We start from the raw sequence: 19,837 nt of genomic DNA on the forward strand, positions 1-19,837 counted from the left end.
CTACAATATGCCCATACCCTGTTCTCCACTTTAGCACCTTCTCTGACAACACAGAACCTTATAGTAGACAGGATTCACAGGGTCCCTAAACCTTTTCTCCCTGAGGAGACTCCAAGGGATGTCCTACTAAGGGTACATTATTACCAAGTAAAGGACCAGATCCTGCAAGCGTCAAGAAGAACCCGACAACATCCCACCACAATATACCGCTATAAGGCTGCTCTCTGACCTCTCCAGGCATACGCTACAACGCCACTGCAACTTGAAGACAATTACCAAAGCCTTAAGAAATCACAAAGTCCTCCACAAGTGGAAATATGTCGCAAAACTCTGTCCATTACACATAACGGGCTCACAACATCAGTACCAACGCTTGAGGAAGGGATTGCAGCCTTGCGTCAGTGGGGTATACTCCCGGACCAGGCCTCTTATCAAGCATTCTCAACAAGAGCACAACCAGTCAAAAACGACTGGCAAATAGTATCCCACAACTGATCTAACAAGAAAAACAATGGTGAAGCTCACAAGTAAACAACCTCAGTTAACCAACATCTCTGGTTTAGGAGCTAATAATTATTGTCTCCTTTTCCCCCCAAGTACCAACACAGTTACATCTGCCCAAGGATCAATTGTAACATCCAATTCTTATGTTTACCTCTTTAACTTTCTATGTTTTTTGCTTCTTTTGTTATTTGTTTGATACACGCAGCGATATCAGAAATGAATACTACACATCTACCGAAGATAACAAGCTTCACACATCCTACCCACTTCATAACGTGTCACACCAGAGGAGACCATGCGAACGCAGTGAGTACCCACACCACACTAAATTACGACAAAACGCTTCACACCTGCTATGACCATCAACTGCTTCTCAATTAATGCCAGGGGTCCTAACCAACTCACTAAAAGATTTTCCATGCGGAAAGAGGACTGCAGACAGGGAGTGGATATCTTCTGTGTGCAAGAAACCCACTTCCAACTTTCCAAAACTCCAACCTGCATACACAGAGACTTCCCGAACGTATTTCTAACTGCACGCCCAACCACAAAAAAAGGAGGGGTGCTTCTAGCCATAAAAAATACCCTCTCCTTTCAACTCAAGGAAACCCTATTGGACGAAGGAAGTAGATACATCATCGTAAATGGAGACTTAAACTCCAAACCGTATACACTGGTAACATTCTATGCCCCAAACTCTCACCAAATCCGCTTTATAAGGAAGGTACTCAAAAAAGCAGTCTCCATGAAACACGGTAGCCTCCTGGTATGCGGAGACTTTAACCTTATTGCAGACCCAATAATGGACACCACTACAAGCAAGCCCAAAGGCACGACATCACAGAGGAACTGTTTGATGCGTGGAGATGCCATCATGCTAATGAGAAGGACTACACCTTTTTTTCACATAGACACTGTTCCTACTCGCGTATCGACATGTTTCTGACAGACAAGTGGCTCTTACAACAAGTGCTAAGCGCTCAAATTCGTGATATTATGTGGTCAGACCACGCAGCAATTTCTATGTCGCTTAAAGAGCAGGGTGTCTCCTCTTCCTCCCCTATCTGGCGCTGTAACATTAAATACTACAAGAACCCAAAACCCACACAATAATCTCTCAGCATCTCCAAAATTTCTTTCTAACCAACGAGACGTCAGTATCTGACCCACATATCTTGTGGAATGCACACAAGACCGTCATGAGGGGTAGATTTATACAAATAGGGACCAGGGGAAAAAAACGCTACACGTCCACACTTAACACATTAATTTCCAATATTCGCACGGTAGAATCTCAAAACAAACATTCTACAGCTAAATTAACTAACACAATTTCCAAACTCAGGGAAAATCTGAGAGAACATCAAAAATATGACATGCATCTTAGATGACTGAAACAAAATTATTACGCTAATGCAAACAGGGCTGGCAAATATCTAGCCAGGAGACTGAAAGCGGCACATACAAAAACCAAAATAGCACACCTAAAACATCCTATCCAACACTACAAAATAACTAACCCACAAGACATAGTGAACCAATTTGCCAAATATTACGAAGCATTATATAACTTACACAAAGATACTTCCACGCCACAACCAACCACGGAGAAAATACAAAAATTCCTACAAGGAATAAAACTCCCTTCTCTCTCCAACACTGACTTAGCAAACTTAAACGCCCCGTTCACAATCACAGAAATAGCTACAGTTATAGACACACTACCCAATGGTAAATCACCAGGACCGGATGGGTTTTCCAATGAATATTATAAAACCTTCAAAAACCTACTATCACCTTACCTACGTTCAGTCTTCACACAAGTGGAAAAATCCTCAACCTTTCCCTAAGAGATGCTGAGAGCTCACATAGTAACTCTACCTAAACCAGGCAAAGACCCCAATACACCAGCTAACTTTAGACCAATATCCCTCTTAAACTCGGACATCAAAGTCAACGCAAAACTACTGGCCAAAAGACTAATGAACATCATTCCCACCCTTATCCAATGCAACCAGATGGGATTTGTGAAGGGGAGACAAACCTCAGATGACACTAGGAGAATGATAAACATTATATATAATGCTGAGGACAATCGAACGCCCTCTCTGCTGTTGTCCATAGATGCAGAGAAGGCATTCGACAGGGTACATTGGAACTACATGAAAATGGTAATGTCAAGTTTGTATTCCAAGGCTCTATGTTGAGCACTTAGCACTGTACTCCTGCCCCTCAGCACAGGTGTACTCCCCAGGCTTCCTGTCCTCACCCTTCAACATAAATAATGGGACCCGCCAGGGGTGCCCCCTGTCACCAACTACCTTCAACCTAATGATAGAGCCTTTAGCAGAGGCCATTAGATCACATACTTCAATCAAGGGTTTCCAGTTTGGTTCTAGCATGCACACTATTAACTTGTTTGCGGACGATGCAATATTGCTACTAACCAACCCACGCACATCCCTAAAACGAGTCCACAAAATCCTAATGGATTTCGGGAACATCTCATATTATAAAGTCAATTTCTCCAAATCTTTAATCCTAAGCCTGGGTGTACCGGCACACACTCAAGACACACTACAAAAAACACTTCCATATACATGAAGCAAAAAAGGCATAACATACCTTGGTGTCACGCTAACAAATACAACCTCCTCGTTAACCGATGCAAATATCAGACCGCTGATGACCAAACTGGAATCCCAACTAAAGGAAATCTGAAAAAAGAACTATTATGGCTACGCAAAATAGCAGCCTTCAAAATGTCACTTCTGCCACAAATCTTATACATATTTTGAACATTACCAACCCACATACCTCAGCATTATTTTAGAACACTATCCAACCTAAATATGGAAATTTATATGGAACGGCAAAAAAGCTAGATGCCCCGAAACAATCTCATTTCACATAAACAGGTTGAAGGTGCTGGCCTAACAGACTTGCATGACTATTTATGGGCAGTAAGATTGGACCAACTCAAACACTGGTTTTAGGAGAATAGTAAACCATTATGGGTGGATATAGAAGAGACACAGATCCCAACAAAGGACCTAAAAACTTTCCTCATGGGTGAAAATTGGAAACATTGGGATATCAAACACCTTTCACTCCCGATTCAGGTGTAATTTCAAGCATGGAGATACCTTTTATCCCTAAAGTACACTGAGGAAGTTGTGATAAATGACCGGCCTCCAATTGACATCCTAGAAGCCAAAATCCCCATGCTATCAGTCAAAACACTCACAAACCACAGTATTACACAAGTATCAGATCTCCTTAATGGCCAACAACCTAAATCTGCAGAACAAATTCTCATTGAATATAAATTGCCAAATAACACTCCTGTGTAGGAATATCACACTTTCTGAAAACAAACCCTATCTCAAAGATAAAGATGCCTACCAAAGCATGGTCATTCTATGCTACATCCAAAAACAACACAAAATGGATATCACTCTTTTACAACCTCTTCCAAGATAAATTAATATGTAGGAAAACCATAGCAATCCAAAAATGGGAAACAGAGATGGCACCAAGCATACGAATAAACAATTGCAACATGCAATCAAAATAATTCATAAAGCAACCCATTGTACCAAACACTGGGACTTAACGTTCAAAATTACAAATAGATGGCACAGCACCTTTTACAGATTAGTTAAGTTCTATCAAGAAATCTCACCCCACTGCTGGAGGAACAGTGGAAACATAGGACACTTACTACACATGTTCTGGCATTGCCGAGCACAAAAAGTCTCTGGAATCAAATATTCCAGTTGATTTCATCACTCACAAGCATCATAACACCTCCTAATCCAGCATTAGCGGTTCTCCACTTAGGTATGGAGAAGTTCCCACCACACTTTAGATCAGTGATCACTTACATTCTATTAGAAACTAGGAACTTACTACTTTGCAACTGAAAATATACTACTTCTATCAACCTATCGGATGTGGTAAAAGCAGTAACTAGTAACAGAAACTATACCTTTGAACGCCTTATAGCAATGAACTCTATGCATTAAAAAAATGAATAAAAACCAAGCGCTGATGTGGATAGATATGTGTGATATAAATAAATTGTGCTTAAAAATATATATATACCAATATAGTTAGTGCTATAAAAAAATCAGTAAATTAAAGCTGCTATCAATATAGGGTGATCAGATAACCAAACAAATAGTACTAAGTATAAAATTGATGCGCTTTAAATAAATAGTGCACAATATGCTGCTGCGACTAAGCTTAAATCCAGGAATAAAAAATGCATACATGTGAATAAAATAAATACATAATTATGGTGCTAATACATGTGTTAAAATTGGCAAAAAAAAAAAAATTGCCAAAAAAAAAAAAAATGCCAAAAAAAATCTTCAAATTGGTGATGTGACGGTTAGTATAAATAAAATAATAATGACACTCTGAGTACAATGTCCAGGCAGAGATAAATAGTGGGAGAAAGTAAAAATAATTAAACAGTTCCTTCCCTTAATCCAGATTGATTGACTCACTGGGTTAGATCGTTTGTATCAGGATATTTAGTTTTTCTTGCATCCCACTTCAACAATTATACTGCTGGTGATTCGGCTCTCAGGATAAAGGTTTTATGCAAAGCAAGCAAAGAAAAAATAGATCATTGTGCAGTGAACTTACTAGATAGTACATAAGCAAAACAGAGACAAGAGATACACTCACAAACTCCCGGTCTATTAGAAGCATTCAAATAAGCAGATTGCAGTCAGCCGCTGTGGACGAGCTAGCTTGAAAAAGTCACTTGTCAGTGATGTAACGCGTGGGAGGAGCTTAGGACGTTCAGTGCTGCAATACACCTGAAGGTTAACAGCAGCTGTTTCTCTATGGGAAACCTCGTCCACAGCGGCTGACTGCAATCTGCTTATTTGAATGCTTCTAATAGACCGGGAGTTTGTGAGTGTATCTCTTGTCTCTGTTTTGCTTATGTACTATCTAGTAAGTTCACTGCACAATTATCTATTTTTTCTTTGCTTGCTTTGCATAAAACCTTTATCCTGAGAGCCGAATCACCAGCAGTATAATTGTTGAAGTGGGATGCAAGAAAAACTAAATATCCTGATACAAACGATCTAACCCAGTGAGTCAATCAATCTGGATTAAGGGAAGGAACTGTTTAATTATTTTTACTTTCTCCCACTATTTATCTCTGCCTGGACATTGTACTCAGAGTGTCATTATTATTTTATTTATACTAACCGTCACATCACCAATTTGAAGATTTTTTTGGCATTTTTTTTTTTTTGGCAATTTTTTTTTTTTTTTTGGCAATTTTAACACATGTATTAGCACCATAATTATGTATTTATTTTATTCACATGTATGCATTTTTTATTCCTGGATTTAAGCTTAGTCGCAGCAGCATATTGTGCACTATTTATTTAAAGCGCATCAATTTTATACTTAGAACTCTATGCATTGCAAAATGTTTGATAGAAACTGGCTAATATGGACGAATAACTACAATAACCAATAATATATTATTGGACTTACAATGATATATACTAATATGACAGATGTTACAATGAAACAAAATGTGTGTATCATACTGTCTTACCTGTTTTGTTTAATATGATTTGTTAACCTTTGAAAAATTAATAAATCATATTGAAACAAAAAAAAAGAGCAGAAGTCATCTACTATTTCTGTCTTCACTATAAACTTTAAAGTTTACAGCTTTCCCATAATATTTAGATAGTGTCCCATTTTTCACTGTGTTCTTTAACTTTTTCTGTAAGGCTCTTAAGGTTCTCTGTTCATTCAGCTATGAGCAGGGCCATCTTTAATATTGATTGGCTAACATTTTCTTGGGCCCCCCCATCCCCCCCCCCCACATACAATAAATAGCAGGTCAACTCAAAATTAGTTTACTGCAGTGATTTCGATTAGTTGCCTGAGGTTACAGTGTATCATTATGACTGGTTGCTAGAGGTTACAGCACATAATTTCTGCTTGCTGATTGGTTTCTAGAGGTTACTGCACATCCTTACCGCTCACTGATTGGTTACTAGAGGTTACTGCTCAGTATTACTGCTCACTGATTGGTTGCTAGAGGTTACTGCACAGTATTACTGCTTACTGATTGGTTTCTAGAGGTTACTGCACACCATTACCACTCACTGATTGGTTGCTAGAGGTTACTGCACATTATTACGGTTTACTGATTGGTTGCTTTAGGTTACTGTGCATCATTACAGAGTGCAGGGTTGAGGGGTGAGCTACGTACAGAGTGCAGAGTTGAAGGGTGTGCTACATAAAGAGTGCAGGGTTGAGGGGTGAGCTACTTACAGAGTGCAGGATTGAGAAGTTTGCTATGTATGGAGTGCAGAGTTGAGGAGTGTGCTTTGTATGGAGGGCAGGGTTGAGGGGTGCATTTTGTACAGAGGACAGGGTTGAGGGGTGCGCTTTGTACAGAGTGCAGGGTTGAGAGATGGGCTTAGTGTGGAGTGCAGGGTTAAGGGGTGCGCTTTGTGCGGAGGGCTGGGTTGAAGGATATGCTTTGTGGGTAGTATAGGGTTAATGGGTGCGCATTGTGCAAAGTGCAAGGTTGAGGGGTGTACTTTGTGTGGGGTGCAGGGCTTAGGGATATGCTTTGTGCTGAGTGCAGGGTTAAGGGGTGCACTTTGTGCGGAGTGCAGGGTTAAGGGGTGCCCTTTGTGTGAAGTGCAGGGTTGTGGGGTGTGCTTTGTGTGGAGTGCAGGGTTGAGAGATATGCTTTGTGTGGAGTGCAGAGTTGAGGGGTGCACTTTGTGCAGATTGCAGGATTAAGGGGTGCCCTTTGTGCAGAGTGCAGGGTTAAGGCGTGCAATTTGTGTGGTGTGCAGGGTTAAGGGGTGCGCTTTGTGTGGAGTGCAGGGTTAAGGGGTGCCCTTTGTGTGAAGTGCAGGGTTGTGGGGTGCGCTTTGTGTGGAGTGCAGGGTTGAGAGATATGCTTTGTGTGGAGTGCGGAGTTGAGGGGTGCGCTTTGTGCGGAGCGCAGGGTTGAGGCGCAAGCTTAGTGCAGAGTGCAGGGTTGAGGGGTGCACTGTGTACATCTAGCCCCTCCCCATGTACAAAGCTCCCCTCCCCTCCAGATTCCAGTTCTGAGCTCACCACCCCCTTCCCCCTGTTCCACTACAGAGCTTTCCTTCCAAATCCTCTCCCACCACCAAGAAAACTTCAAAGAGTAGAGCTGCAGAAAAACAGCTACTACTTACATTGTGTCCATGCAGGCTGCCGGTTTCAGAAGAAGGTTCTGCCTGTGTATGTAGATTCCTCACCCCCTCCCTCCCCTGCTCTCATACAGAGATTGATGTGCAGAGCAGAGAGGAATGTGAACGACCACTAGGAGAGGAGCATTGTCACTTGGAAATACAGAAGCAGTGCTTCTGTATTTCCAAGTCACAGAAGCTGGCAAGTAACCAGTGTCGGAGGTGGCTGAACTCCAGATGAAAAAAAAAACAAAAAAAAGGGGCAGGCAGCAGCGCAGGCTCAAGGAGCAACTACTTTGGGCTCCACGATAATGACTAGACCAAAGGGCAGTTGCCCCTTTTGGCTCACGTTAAAGATGGCCCTGGCTATGAGCATAGCGTCATTAGAAGGGATGAGCTTCAGATTTTGATTAAACTCATGTTCGGTCCAAATTTAGCTATTCAGAGTTCCTCAAATGGCAGAACTAAATGTGGGTAGCAAGCAGGGTCTCCGACATTCTAATCTCTGTTATACCTTTTGGTAATAATACTTTAGGGTCGCTTTCTGCAGAAAGAGCCTCTATATCCTTCCAGGGTTAGGTTAACATGGTATATTTAGAGGGGCCAAGTATACCTGGTAGTTGATATTAGTGATGTTCTCTCTGATCCCATAGGGGTCCTGTCACTGTTCCAGAAATCTACTCTCTAAAGTAGGAACATAAACTATAACTCTGTCTACTAGGTTAAACATTCTGAATGCGCCTCTTGGGCCTGCTGCATATGTTCCCAAACTATGGGCATGACTGCCACAATCCTATCCTGCCTCTGAACAATGTGTTTGATTACACTTTTATGAGGTGTGACCTCTTGCTTCCATGGTTCCTGGGTATATCAAGGAGACTGTGGGGACATCTACCTAGAAAAGTTCAAATGGGCAAAACGCTTTGAGGGACTGTGGCACTTCCTTTATTGCAAATATTAAGTAAGAATCATAACATCCCAGTCTTTTCCATCCTTTTTCAACCACTTATTTTTGCATACCTTTCAGGGTTTTGTTGAACCACTCTACCAGCTTATTAGTTTTGGAATAATGCACTAAAGGGGGTAGGTGACTAGTTTGGTTACCTTCCACATAAAATGGGTTCTTTGACATATTTCTGAGAGGGATTGCTTTGGGATATAAGGTGACATAGTCAACGGCTCGTGACCCTTGGTAGACCTCAGTATTGGCCTGTCCAGGTCCATTGAAACCCTCTCAAAAGGGACCTCATGTATAGGCAAGGGTACCAGCGTACTTTGAAAATTTGATTGTGGTACATTCACATTACACTCAGGGCAAGATTTACAATACTTATCAACTGCTTTGTAAATACTGAGCCAGAATAATATGTTGCTTAATCTACTCTGCTTTTTCTAGACCTAAATAACTGTTCGAATAGACTAGATACAACACCATCCTTGTGCAAGACTAGGGAACCACCAGCTGCTCCACAACTTGTTCTCATTACTTCTCTACAAGATACAGTAAGTCATTGCATACTGCAAAATGGGGGATAACCAGGCTACTGTCTGTTTCTTGTGGTTTTTCATGTATTTGCCAAGTTAGGATCCTGCAATTGTGCAGTCCCAAAATCTTCTTTGGTTACCAGGCTATCTGTTATTTCCAGCGCTGGGGTAATTTTCTCAGCCTCTTAACCCTGTCCATTAGTGGGAAGTTGCCAGGTACCTTTGATGTAGATTTGTCAACATCCCCTTCAGTTTCAGGCAAAATATAAAATGTTTATTTCAGACACATTTTCAGAACTTCAGAACTAGTTACCAGTTTTTCCCAAAACAGGAGAATTAAAGCCTGGCACTGTGTAGTTCATAGCCACACCCATGATATGCTACGCACTTCCACTAGGTATCTCTACTTAAAGAACAGCAGTAGAGTAGTCTTTAGCATCACCAAATATACAAAGTACTCTCATTTGGTGTGAGCCAAGCTTAGCAGGGTCCACTAGACTGGTCTGGACCGATATACACAGGCTTCCACAGACTAATAATGCCTCACCAGATGTCCTTCTATGGTAATAGGACATACATTCAGGTCCATAAATATTGGGACAGCGACACAATTCTAATCTTTTTGGCTCTATACACCACCACAATGGATTTGTGGTCGATGTCCCTAGGTGTGCTGCAAGAACAAGCTTGGCAAAGGATGACATACACCGCCGTAGGTCACATTCCACAGGCTCATTGGCAGCCACATGTCCCAGTCCTTGGCACCACCAACACCTAATTTGCAATGCCCTTCTCAAAGAAGTGACCCTTTTTTAGGCTAGAAGGCCGTTCACATCTGGTCTCACTCCCCCCTCCTTAGGAGCCTTTTTACCCTTTGGATAAATAGAAACAGTCTTATGCCACATAAACACGAGCAAAATTTACGACAGAAAGAGTCCGATGGGAGCTTTTCATCGTATATTCCGATCGTGTGTATGCCCCATCGGAACTTTTCCTGTCGAAAATTCAGACGGACTTAGATATAGAACATGTTTTAAATTTTTCCGACGGAATTAATTACTATCGGTTAAATGGCTTGTCTGTATGCTGTTCCGATGTACCAAAAACGAAGCATGCTCTGAAGCAAGTGCGAGATGGAAGCGCTCAGTCTGGTAAAACTAGCGTTCGTAATGGAGATAGCACATTCCTCACGCTGCAAATTCTGTGATCTTTTAATCACTTCAGCCCCGGAAGGATTTACCCCCTTCCTGACCAGAGCACTTTTTACAATTTGGCACCGCGTCGCTTTAACTGCTAATTGTGCGGTCATGCAATGCTGTACCCAAACGAAATTTTATTGGTTTGCACAAAAGTTATAGCGCCTACAAACTAGGGTACATTTTCTGGAATTTACACAGCCTTTAATTTATGACTGCCTATGTCATTTCTTGAGGTGCTAAAATAGCAGGGCAGGACAAAACCCCCACAAATGACCCCATTTTGGAAAATAGACACCCCAAGGAAATTGCTGAGAGGCATGTTGAGCCCATTGAATATTATTTTTTTTTTTGTCCCAAGTGATTGAATAATGACAAAAAAAAAAAAAAATTACAAAAAGTTGTTACTAAATGATATATTGCTCACACAGGCCATGGACATATGTGGAATTGCACCCCAAAATACATTTAGCTGCTTCTCCTGAGCATGGGGATACCACATGTGTGGGACTTTTTGGGAGCCTAGCCGCAAATGGGGCTCCGAAAACCAATCACCGCCTTCAGGATTTCTAAGGGCGTAAATTTTTGATTTCACTCCTCACTACCTATCACAGTTTTGAAGGCCATAAAATGCCAAGATGGCACAAACCCCCCCAAATGACCCCATTTTGGAAAGTAGACACCCCAAGCTATTTGCTGAGAGGCATGTTGAGTCCATGGAATATTTTATATTTTGACACAAGTTGCGGGAAAGTGACAATTTTTTTTTTTGTACAAAGTTGTCACTAAATGATATATTGCTCAAACATGCAATGGACATATGTGGAATTACACCCCAAAATACATTCTGCTGCTTCTCCTGAGTACGAGGATACCACATGTGTGGGACTTTTTGGGAGCCTAGCCGCGTACGGGACCCCGAAACCAAGCATCGCCTTCAGGATTTCTAAGGGCGTAAATTTGTGATTTCACTCCTCACTACCTATCACAGTTTTGAAGGCCATAAAATGCCAAGATGGCACAAACCCCCCCAAATGACCCCATTTTGGAAAGTAGACACCCCAAGCTATTTGCTGAGAGGCATGTTGAGTCCATGGAATATTTTATATTTTGACACAAGTTGCGGGAAAGTGACCAATTTTTTTTTTTTTGCACAAAGTTATCACTAAATGATATATTGCTCACACAGGCCATGGGCATATGTGGAATTGCACCCCAAAATAAATTCTGCTCTCCTGAGTATGGGGATACCACATGTGTGGGACTTTTTGGGAGCCTAGCCGCGCACGGGCCCCGAAAACCAATCACCACCTTCAGGATTTCTAAGGACGTAAAGTTTTGATTTCACTCCTCACTACCTATCACAGTTTAGAAGGCCATAAAATGCCCAGATGGCACAAAACCCCCTCAAATGACCCCATTTTGGAAAGTAGATATCCCAAGCTATTTGCTGAGAGGCATGTTGAGTCCATGGAATATTTTATTTTTTGACACAAGTTGCGGGAAAGTGACAATTTTTTTTTTTTTTTTTTGCACAAAGTTGTCACTAAATGATATATTGCTCAAACATGCTGTGGAAATATGTGGAATTACACCCCAAAATACATTCTGCTGCTTCTCCTGAGTATGGGGATACCACATGTGTGGGACTTTTTGGGAGCCTAGCCGCGTACGGGGCCCCGAAAACCAATCACCGCCTTCAGGATTTCTAAGGGCGTAAATTTTTGATTCACTCCTCACTACCTATCACAGTTTCGAAGGCCATAAAATGCCAAGATAGCACAAACCCCCCCCAAATGACCCCATTTTGGAAAGTAGACACCTCAAGATATTTGCTGAGAGGCATGGTGAGTATTTTGCAGCTCTCATTTGTTTTTGAAAATGAAGAAAGACAAGAAAAACATTTTTTTTTCTTTTTTCAATTTTCAAAACTTTGTGACAAAAAGCGAGGTCTCCAAAATACTCACTATACCTCTCAGCAAATAGCTTGGGTTGTCTACTTTTCAAAATGGGGTCATTTGGTGGGGGTTGTGCCACCTGGGCATTCCATGGCCTCCGAAACTGTGATAGGCAGTGAAGAGTGAAATCAAAAATTTACGCCCTTAGAAAGCCTGAAGGTGGTGCTTGGTTTTCGGGGTCCCGTACGCGGCTAGGCTCCCAAAAAGTCTCACACATGTGGTATCCCCATACTCAGGAGAAGCAACAGAATGTATTTTGGGGTGTAATTTCACATATTCCCATGGCATGTTTGAGCAATATATCATTTAGTGACAACTTTGTGCAAAAAAAAAATTTGTCTTTTTCCCGCAACTTGTGTCACAATATAAAATATTCCATGGACTCTACATGCCTCTCAGCAAATAGCTTGGGGTGTCTACTTTCCAAAATGGGGTCATTTGGGGGGGGGGGGGTTGAACTGTCCTGGCATTTTATGCACAACATTTATTAGCTTATGTCACACATCACCCACTCTTCTAACCACTTGAAGACAAAGCCCTTTCTGACACTTTTTGTTTACATGAAAAAATAATTTTCTTTTGCAAGAAAATTACTTTGAACCCCCAAACATTATATATTTTTTTAAAGCAAATGCCCTACAGATTAAAATGGTGGGTGTTTAATTTTTTTTTTTCACACAGTATTTGCACAGCAATTTTTCAAACGCATTGTTTTGGGAAAAAACACACTTTTTTAAATTTGAATGCACTAAAACACACTATATTGCCCAAATGTTTGATGAAATAAAAAAGATGATCTTAGGCTGAGTACATGGATACCAAACATGACATGCTTTAAAATTGCGCACAAACGTGCAGTGGCGACAAACTAAATACATTTTTAAAAGCCTTTAAAAGCCTTTACAGGTTACCACTTTAGATTTACAGAGGAGGTCTACTGCTAAAATTACTGCCCTCGATCTGACGTTCGCAGTGATACCTCACATGCATGGTGCAATTGCTGTTTACATTTGACTCCAGACCGACGCTTGTGTTCGCCTTTGCGCGAAAGCAGGGGGGACAGGGGTGCGTTTTTTTTTTTTTCTTTATAATTTTTTTTGCTTTTTTATCTTATTTTTAAACTCTTCCTTTCATTTTTATTTTTTTTTAATCATTTTTATTGTTATCTCAGGGAATGTAAATATCCCCTATGATAGCAATAGATAGTGACAGGTACTCTTTTTTGAAAAAACTGGGGTCTATTAGACCCTAGATCTCTCCTCTGCCCTCAAAGCATCTGACCACACCAAGATCGGTGTGATAAAATGCTTTCCCAATTTCCCAATGGCGCTGTTTACATCTGGCGAAATCTAAGTCATGAAATGCTCATTGCTTCCGGTTTCTTAGGCCATAGAGATGTTTGGAGCCACTCTGGTCCCTGATCACCTCTATGGTCAGCTGGCTGAATCACCGGCTGCATTCTCAGGTTCCCTGTTGGGACAGGAGAGCCAGAGAAAAACATAGAAGACAGTGGGGGGGGATTCCCTCCCACTGCTTGTAAAAGCAGTCTAGAGGCTAATTAGCTGCTAGGATTGCTTTTACATGAAAGCCGACCGCTGGCTGAAAAGAATGATACCAAGATGATACCTAAACCTGCAGGCATCATTCTGGTATAACCACTCAAAGTCCAGCAACATACCAGTATGTTGCTGGTCCTTGTTGGGCATATATTGTAAACTTAATTTTCATGCAGCCTGTGGGCTGAACGAAAAAAAGATATTGATCGTGGGTATGCCCACCATTAGAATACCTCCCTTCATCCACCCACTTCTAATGATGGGCATACATGCACTGTATATATATGCCGAAGCATGGGGGCATCCTCCCGCAAAAGTTAGGAGCAAATCGCTCCTCCGCCCTCTGCTGCCCCCATGCTTCGGCATATATGCTGAAGTATGTAACTGTGGTGGTGAAATCACCTCCGACAGCGATGGAGTCATGGCTTTATGTATCGTGGGAGCAAACGCGGTTGCTGTCAAGATAAATAAATCCGTGCTGCAACTGAATGGCGTACCTGCTAAGCAAATGATGGTTAACAATAAAACAAAGTAACATTACAGTTTAACAGTAAGACTTACCATACCTGCAAAGCAAATACAAAAAAAAAAAAAATAGTAAAAAATAAAACATTTAACGCAACCTGTGCCTAAAATATATATATGCCGAAGCATGGGGGCATCCTCCCACAAAAGGCAGGGGCAAATTGCTCCTCCACCCACTGCTGCTGCCACGCTTCGGCATATATGCTGAAGTATGTAACTGTGGTGGTGAAATCACCTCCGACAGCGCTGGAGTCACGGCTTTATGTATCGTGGGAGCAAACGCTGTTGCTGTCAAGATAAATAAATCCGCTCTGCAGCTGAATGACGTACCTGAAAACAAAAAAATGGTTACCAACAAAACACAGTAAAAAGTAAAGTATAAAAAAACTGCATATCTGAAAAGCAAACATGGTAAAACATAATAACAATAAAACATTGCAGAATAGAATACAGTAAAAAAGAGCAGAACAATAGAGAGAGAATATAGAGAGAGAGAACAATAAGACGACAACTATTTTTGTTTTTTTTTATTTTATATTTTTTTTGTGTTTTTATTTTTTGTATTTTTTTTTTTTTTTTTACACTTTTTTTAGTAACTTTAACTTTTTTGTAACTGGTACCAGGTTTGGGTCTCTCAAAATGCGATGGCATCTTGGGAGACCCTGTGAAAGTGTGTCCTAGTCTGTGCAATGCTGTACCCTACGCTAAAACTCAACTACTGTATGGTAGCGTTCAAAACATTCACCAATGCATAGACCAGGATTGTCAGGATAGGAGGGACAATAATACCGGGTATCACGCCTAAATCCGCACTTGCTACAGACACGACATCTTTGGGGGGCTCGTTGGGTAGGGGTACTCGAGAGGACATAAGGAAAATGCCTCTTATGCAGCCGGCTTACTGCATTTGGTTGGGGAAGGTGAGATGGAGCACCATCTGGATACAGAAGGGCTCTGACGATCTCTTCCTGGAATTTAAGGAAGGATCCAGTCCGTCCTGAAGCTCTGTATAGCACATGAGCATTCAGCAAAGCCAATTGAAATAAATAAATAAACAGACACTTTTTTGTACCAGCGTCTGGCCTTACGGGCAACTAGGTACGGCGCCAACAACTGGTCGTTGAGGTCCACCCCTCCCATATTTTGGTTATATTCGTGGACACAGAGGGGTTTCTCCACAACACCAGTTGCCGTAGTAATTTGGACCATCGTGTCTGCATGAAGGGAGGTAAGAACGAAAACATTCTTATTGTCCCTCCACTTCATAGCGAGCAAATTATTACACTGAGTATTTTGCAGCTCTCATTTGTTTTTGAAAATGAAGAAAGACAAGAAAAACATTTTTTTTTTCTTTTTTCAATTTTCAAAACTTTGTGACAAAAAGTGAGGTCTGCAAAATACTCACTATACCTCTCAGCAAATAGCTTGGGTTGTCTACTTTCCAAAATGGGGTCATTTGGGGGGGGGGTTGTGCCACCTGGGCATTCCATGGCCTCCGAAACTGTGATAGGCAGTGAAGAGTGAAATCAAAAATTTACGCCCTTAGAAAGCCTGAAGGTGGTGCTTGGTTTTCGGGGTCCCGTACGCGGCTAGGCTCCCAAAAAGTCTCACACATGTGGTATCCCCATACTCAGGAGAAGCAACAGAATGTATTTTGGGGTGTAATTTCACATATTCCCATGGCATGTTTGAGCAATATATCATTTAGTGACAACTTTGTGGAAAAAAAAAAAAATTTGTCTTTTTCCCGCAACTTCTGTCACAATATAAAATATTCCATGGACTCTACATGCCTCTCAGCAAATAGCTTGGGGTGTCTACTTTCCAAAATGGGGTCATTTGGGGGGGAGGGTTGAACTGTCCTGGCATTTTATGCACAACATTTATTAGCTTATGTCACACATCACCCACTCTTCTAACCACTTGAAGACAAAGCCCTTTCTGACACTTTTCGTTTACATGAAAAAATAATTTTTTTTTGCAAGAAAATTACTTTGAACCCCCAAACATTATATATTTTTTTAAAGCAAATGCCCTACAGATTAAAATGGTGGGTGTTTAATTTTTTTTTTTCACACAGTATTTGCACAGCAATTTTTCAAACGCATTGTTTTGGGAAAAAACACACTTTTTTAAATTTGAATGCACTAAAACACACTATATTGCCCAAATGTTTGATGAAATAAAAAAGATGATCTTAGGCTGAGTACATGGATACCAAACATGACATGCTTTAAAATTGCGCACAAACGTGCAGTGGCGACAAACTAAATACATTTTTAAAAGCCTTTAAAAGCCTTTAAAAGCCTTTACAGGTTACCACTTTAGATTTACAGAGGAGGTCTACTGCTAAAATTACTGCCCTTGATCTGACGTTCGCAGTGATACCTCACATGCATGGTGCAATTGCTGTTTACATTTGACTCCAGACAGACGCTTGTGTTCGCCTTTGCGCGAGAGCAGGGGGGACAGGGGTGCTTTTTTTTTTTTTTCTTTATTATTTTTTTGCTTTTTTATCTTATTTTTAAACTCTTCCTTTCATTTTTATTTTTTTTTTAATCATTTTTATTGTTATCTCAGGGAATGTAAATATCCCCTATGATAGCAATAGATAGTGACAGGTACTCTTTTTTGAAAAAACTGGGGTCTATTAGACCCTAGATCTCTCCTCTGCCCTCAAAGCATCTGACCACACCAAGATCGGTGTGATAAAATGCTTTCCCAATTTCCCAATGGCGCTGTTTACATCTGGCGAAATCTAAGTCATGAAATGCTCATTGCTTCCGGTTTCTTAGGCCATAGAGATGTTTGGAGCCACTCTGGTCTCTGATCACCTCTATGGTCAGCTGGCTGAATCACCGGCTGCATTCTCAGGTTCCCTGTTGGGACAGGAGAGCCAGAGAAAAACATAGAAGACAGTGTAAAAGCAGTCTAGAGGCTAATTAGCCGCTAGGATTGCTTTTACATGAAAGCCGACCGCTGGCTGAAAAGAATGATACCAAGATGATACCTAAACCTGCAGGCATCATTCTGGTATAACCACTCAAAGTCCAGCAACATACCAGTATGTTGCTGGTCCTTGTTGGGCATATATTGTAAACTTAATTTTCATGCAGCCTGTGGGCTGAACGAAAAAAAGATATTGATCGTGGGTATGCCCACCATTAGAATACCTCCCTTCATCCACCCACTTCTAATGATGGGCATACATGCACTGTATATATATGCCGAAGCATGGGGGCATCCTCCTGCAAAAGTTAGGAGCAAATCGCTCCTCCGCCCTCTGCTGCCCCCATGCTTCGGCATATATGCTGAAGTATGTAACTGTGGTGGTGAAATCACCTCCGACAGCGCTGGAGTCACGGCTTTATGTATCGTGGGAGCAAACGCTGTTGCTGTCAAGATAAATAAATCCGTGCTGCAACTGAATGGCGTACCTGCTAAGCAAATGATGGTTAACAATAAAACAAAGTAACATTACAGTTTAACAGTAAGACTTACCATACCTGCAAAGCAAATACAAAAAAAAAAAAAACATAGTAAAAAATAAAACATTTAACGCAACCTGTGCCTAAAATACATATATGCCGAAGCATGGGGGCATCCTCCCACAAAAGGCAGGGGCAAATTGCTCCTCCACCCACTGCTGCTGCCACGCTTCGGCATATATGCTGAAGTATGTAACTGTGGTGGTGAAATCACCTCCGACAGCGCTGGAGTCACGGCTTTATGTATCGTGGGAGCAAACGCTGTTGCTGTCAAGACAAATAAATCCGCGCTGCAACTGAATGGCGTACCTGCTAAGCAAATGATGGTTAACAATAAAACAAAGTAACATTACAGTATAACAGTAAGACTTACCATACCTGCAAAGCAAATACAAAAAAAATAGTAAAAAAATAAAACATTTAACGCAACCTGTGCCTAAAATATATATATGCCGAAGCATGGGGGCACCCTCCCACAAAAGGCAGGACAAATTGCTCCTCCACCCACTGCTGCCCCCACGCTTCGGCATATATGCTGAAGTATGTAACTGTGGTGGTGAAATCACCTCTGACAGCGCTGGAGTCACGGCTTTATGTATCGTGGGAGCAAACGCTGTTGCTGTCAAGATAAATAAATCCGTTCTGCAGCTGAATGGCGTACCTGAAAACAAAAAAATGGTTACCAACAAAACACAGTAAACAGTAAAGTATAAAAAAATTGCATATCTGAAAAGCAAACATGGTAAAACATAATAACAATAAAACATTGCAGAATAGAATACAGTAAAAAAGAGCAGAACAATAGAGAGAGAATATAGAGAGAGAGAACAATAAGACGACAACTATTTTTGTTTTTTTTATTTTATATTTTTTTTGTGTTTTTATTTTTTGTATTTTTTTTTTTACACTTTTTTTAGTAACTTTAACTTTTTTGTAACTGGTACCAGGTTTGGGTCTCTCAAAATGCGATGGCATCTTGGGAGACCCTGTGAAAGTGTGTCTTAGTCTGCGCAATGCTGTACCCTACGCTAAAACTCAACTGCTGTATGGTAGCGTTCAAAACATTCACCAATGCATAGACCAGGATTGTCAGGACAGGAGGGACAATAATACCGGGTGTCACGCCTAAATCCGCGCTTGCTACAGACACGACATCTTCTTTGGGGGGCTCGTTGGGTAGGGGTACTCGAGAGGACATAAGGAAAATGCCTCTCATGCAGCCGGCTTACTGCATTTGGTTGGGGAAGGTGAGATGGAGCACCATCTGGATACAGAAGGGCTCTGACGATCTCTTCCTGGAATTTAAGGAAGGATCCGGTCCGTCCTGAAGCTCTGTATAGCACATGAGCGTTCAGCAAAGCCAATTGAAATAAATAAATAAACAGACACTTTTTTGTACCAGCGTCTGGCCTTACGGGCAACTAGGTACGGCGGCAACAACTGGTCGTTGAGGTCCACCCCTCCCATATTTTGGTTATATTCATGGACACAGAGGGGTTTCTCCACAACACCAGTCGCCGTAAAGGGAGGTAAGAACGAAAACATTCTTATTGTCCCTCCACTTCATAGCGAGCAAATTATTACACTGCAAGCAGGCTCTCTCCCCCAGCCTAAGACGGGAATCTACAAGCCGCTGGGGAAAGCCCCGGCGGTTAGGTCGCACGGTGCCACATGCTCCAATCTGATGATCAAAATTGTGACTAAAAAGTGGCACGCTCGTGTAATAATTGTCCACATATAAATGGTACCCCTTTCCGAATAAGGGTGACACCAAGTCCCACACTATTTTGCCAGCGCTTCCTATGTAGTCAGGGCAGTTTGTCAGCTCTACAAGACTATCTTTGCCCTCGTAAACCATAAATCTACATGTATAGCCTGTGGCCCTGTCACAGAGCTTATACA

At 41.4% G+C, this 19,837-nt stretch overlaps 1 protein-coding gene across 1 annotated transcript in view; it reads left to right on the forward strand.

Annotated features, from left to right (window-relative positions):
- The first annotated feature begins 1,156 nt into the window (after positions 1 to 1,156).
- LOC141128405 (large ribosomal subunit protein P2-like) overlaps positions 1,157 to 19,837 on the forward strand; it is an 866,266-nt gene continuing 847,585 nt past the window's right edge. Inside the window, exon 1 of the mRNA XM_073615687.1 lies at positions 1,157 to 1,161. The gene's annotated coding sequence lies outside the window, so the exon portion shown is untranslated. The remainder of the gene's footprint in view (positions 1,162 to 19,837) is intronic.

This window comes from Aquarana catesbeiana, linkage group LG02 (genome assembly GCF_042186555.1).
Source record: "Aquarana catesbeiana isolate 2022-GZ linkage group LG02, ASM4218655v1, whole genome shotgun sequence".
In the NCBI taxonomy this organism is placed as follows: Eukaryota; Metazoa; Chordata; class Amphibia; order Anura; family Ranidae; genus Aquarana; species Aquarana catesbeiana.